At 36.7% G+C, this 4,285-nt stretch overlaps 1 non-coding gene across 1 annotated transcript; it reads left to right on the plus strand.

Annotated features, from left to right (window-relative positions):
* The first annotated feature begins 3,555 nt into the window (after positions 1–3,555).
* Positions 3,556–3,637, plus strand: Trnas-aga. The gene has a single exon. It is a non-coding gene; the product is annotated as a tRNA-Ser (tRNA).
* The last annotated feature ends 648 nt before the right edge of the window (positions 3,638–4,285 follow it).

Here is a 4,285-nt window from a genome sequence, read left to right on the forward strand (position 1 = left end):
AAAAAGAGCCGTTAATTTGCATCGTTCGTGGAAACAAGCAAGAAACTCGGGCGGGCAAGAGTTAATCAACTTCCGCAAGTTTCACGCACACCAACCACGAGACCCCAGTGTCCGTATCCTTGTTAAGCAAGGATAATTATTATTCATAAAGTCCTGACCGCATCCTGGCCAGTCCGGGGCCTTGTTAAAATTAATATTATCCACTTTACATCGCTGTTCACGGGATTAGACCGGCTACCCAGCGCCTGGACCTTAGATTAACATTTCCATGTTTAAGCTGTTTTGGCCAGTATTTCTTTTTTACCTTTCTGAATTGCAAATTTGCCCCCGGATCCTGAAACGGTTCCCATTCCGGGCGACTTTTCCGTTTTATTGAGTCAGTTCAGGAGGTCGTTTTTAATTTAATGTTTGTTGGAACACGGTAAATAACAATGATTCGATGGAATGCACGGAGCTGAAACTCTGTTTGCCGATGGAATTCCTTTTAAGTGGCCGGAGTCGTAAAATATTTGCCTACACAAAAAGCATGTAAAATCAAATATTAATTGTCGAGAAGCGAAGCCAAACAAATGTTTTCTAACCAAAGGCGGTACTTGGGAATGTTTGCAATGGAAAATTGCAGCTTTGAAATGTTGCTGTTTCTAACTGCTTTGACTCTTCAATAGTTGGCATAAAATCTACGCACAACTATCCATTAAAATTATACCAAAACCATTATTTATCTTGGCCATTTATTATCGGGCAGTAATGGCGCCGAACTTTAAAAACGAGCGTCACATTTAAAATTATTATAACATTAATAAAAACAAATACCGGCAATATTTCTGCTCGCTAAACAAATTAAAATTTAAAGGGCGGCACTCAAAAATAATTCTGAAATATATTTTATCAGCTATAAATTTGTCAAATGGTCCAGTGTGTTTTAACATTTATTCAAACCGACATTCGGTTTATTAGAATCGCAAAAACCATTTTATATTTTACAATGGGTGCATGTTCTAAATGACTTGTCAAATGCAACGATCTATATTTTTAGTGCTTGATCATTTTTTCGATCGTTTTCAATTGCTCACTTTACTGTCGTCTGCTTTTAATTCCCCGTAATTAAAATATTCATAAAAATATTATTTTTGCCTCGTTGCTCTTCATTGTTGGAAAGGCCAGTTGTATTTTATTGGATCAACGATTTTTCGAGTTTGCGGAAGTCAGTTTTCAGTTGAAAACCCAGCAAATTTAATTAATTGCAACCAGAGGACAGAAGGAAGAAGAATGGAAACTTGGAGCAAAATGAGGTTTCGATGATTCCTTATTCGCTTGTGTGCCATTGTGTTTCTTTTCTGTCGCCTAATTTAGTCTCACTATTTTCGTTTCAGAGTTCTCACTTTTCTGGGTTTTGTTCATTTGTCGCTTCTTGCTGGTTTGGTTTCTTGATCTGAAGCGTTTCTCCTGCTTGTTTGGGCTGGTAAATTGTTATTTTATTAGTTGAGCTTTAGTGGCTTTTCAACTTCTCTTAAAGCCGTTTGTTTAGCGACTCATTCTGTATGCTTTAGTGTGTACGTTCCAGTTTTAAATGAAAAAGGAAACGTTTATTGAAAACAAACTGTAGAAAGTGAAAAGGCAATACGAAGACAGTTCATAAGAAGACTTATTAAACAAATCCTTTAACCTTGCTCGAAGTAATTTCTGGGCAATTTAATTTTTTTTCCACTTTAAAGTTCTTGAACCTGGAAGAGAAAATCGCAGAAGATTGCTCTTATATGATACGAATTCTAAGTTGGACATAACTGATTGAAAGATTGGTAGAATCGGTTTGTTTGATTCCAAAATTTGTTGGTTGGGCTGCAAACTTGAAATAAAAACAGTGATCGAATCAACGATTTTCCAGGTTTGTGCTAGTAGAGGCTGAAAAACGAGCAATTGAGCCAAGAGGTAGCTAAAACTGTTTAAACATTTGCTCTCTAAAGAAACAACATTTAATCAATTGCAACCCAAGCAGGAAATAATGTTGACCAGCTTGAAGCGAAAAGAACTTTGCTGCTTACCAACTATTTTGTACGTTTTGTTCGATTTCTGTCCGTTTAATTTCTTCTCACTATTGTCTTTTTAAAGTGCTCATTATTGCTCTGGGTCATATTTTAGATCTTATCGGTTCTTCTTCTGTTTCAACGATTTCTAGCTTTTGGAAGAAAAATTTGTTCATTTGGGTCATTTTTTGTTGATTTTGCCTCATTTTACTCCCTTGCTATTTCTTATTCTCATTTAAATTTGGGGTCTTGAGTTGTTGCGGTTTTCGTTCTTGTTTAGGCTCAAAGATTTTAATTTTTTTCATTCCTTTTTTCAACTTCTTTGCATCCCGTTTCTTTGGCGAATTTATTTTGTTTATTTTCCAGTTCTAGTGCCGCATTTACGTTTCAAACGAAGAAAAAATAGATGGAAAAGTACGACGCGAAGTGAAAAGATGATAGAAAACAGTTCAAATTTCATGATATTGATTTTGGAAGACGTTGTGGAAATGGTTGAAACTTTGTTACAGAAACTGGGAATTGTACGGTTTAGGAAAAGATAAATGGAACTTATTCAATGGCTAAAACACGCCATATTTTGGGCCCCGAAAACTGATTGAAAGACTCCAATTAAGGAAAAAAGTGTTTCTCTTTTTAGTTCTGGATTTGTTGGAAAATATCATTAATCAAACCGAAAGCGAAAAATTTGAAGGAAGGAAGCATTTGCAACCAAAGTGACCATCAAAGATCCAAAGCGTAAAAAGATATGAATATTTACAAGCTAAAAAGACTGCTCTAAAGCAAGAAAAGCTGGTGAGTTTCGTCCATATTAAAGTTATTGCTTTGGTTGCATTGACCTCAAATACTGATGCCAGTAAATGCGTTCTTTCAGTGCCTCTAGCATGGAAAAAACTCTGTTATCAACTGACCAAATTTCTGAAACTTTTGAAGCTTCTCGCAGAAAAATCCATTTAAAACAATCTATTGCAGTTGATTTATCATTGGCGATCAGCTATTTTTACGCACGTACTCGAGGTAAAATGCAATGCAATTTCCATGATATATGTACACATGTAGCGCAACTAATTATACACAAGATCAGGCCGGCTGTATTTTAGCTAATAATTAAGATATTACTTCAAAGATCCTTAGATTTACTAGCGCAAGTTGATATTAATAACTTCTGTGCCAAGGATCAAAGCCGCCGTTTAAGGCCAGATGAAAGTCCAGGGAATAAATCCGATTTTCTATCAACTGTATATCATCCTGCCCCAACATGCTTTAAGAAGTTCTGAATGTATATATTTTTAAAGTCAATCTTCCTACGTTGTATACATTTCAAGTGTTGTTCACCTAACAAAGTAGACCACTTAGTCATCAACAAGACTCGTTTTGAACAATGAATTTTTTGAAAACATTATGATTTTTACTCGATTTTCGGGCATTTGTAAAGTCTGTGCCTCGGCGAGGCACAGCCAATCAAACCCTGTGCCTCGTCTGCAGCAATTTGCCTGCTAAAACTGCTACAATGGGAGGAGGATGCGAGTTATCTGCAGTCGTGGCCGAGCGGTTAAGGCGTCTGACTAGAAATCAGATTCCCTCTGGGAGCGTAGGTTCGAATCCTACCGACTGCGTCCTCTTTTGCTTTCACTGCTATTTCTTTTGCCCTCGCATCTTAATGGCTTAGCTAACAGTCCCACCCTTTATTTTGGCTATTTTCTGGGATTCTCCGCATATTCAACCAGCAGCCGCCTTAATTTCCACCGAAAAATTAACAAATAAACCGTCTGGTAATATCCACCAGAGAACGTGTCCTCTATAATAAAACGACGCTCGTAAAAGTGAAGTGAAATTATCCGACGACGCAAAACATGCTTCATTTAGATGCGTCCAAACCGCTGATATGACATTCTTAAGGCGTCGTAAAAGACGAGCATGACTGCTTATTTGCGAAAAGTGTTGGCGTATTCTACAGGGCGAGATCTAGCATTAAATTGAACAAAAATACTGCCTTTTAATAGAAGAAAGTCGTTATTGTTGTTGTTAGAATAAGACTATAATCAAAATGCTTTTAATATTATCAATATAAGTTCAGCCATATATATTATGGACCACAGTGTCCCACAAAGCCATATTGCTTAGGCAGCATAATTTTTGTTCATCGCGAGAGCCACCTTTTCAGTTAGTCGTCGTCAAATCGCTGCTGATACAGAATCGTTCTCGTGTTCGGAAATCTACTTTTCTACTGTGTTGTTCTTTATCATTTATCAATATACTTTTAT

This window comes from Dendroctonus ponderosae, unplaced genomic scaffold (assembly GCF_020466585.1).
Source record: "Dendroctonus ponderosae isolate FM_Combo_2020 unplaced genomic scaffold, Dpon_F_20191213v2 Dpon_F_20191213_9, whole genome shotgun sequence".
Classification (NCBI taxonomy): Eukaryota; Metazoa; Arthropoda; class Insecta; order Coleoptera; family Curculionidae; genus Dendroctonus; species Dendroctonus ponderosae.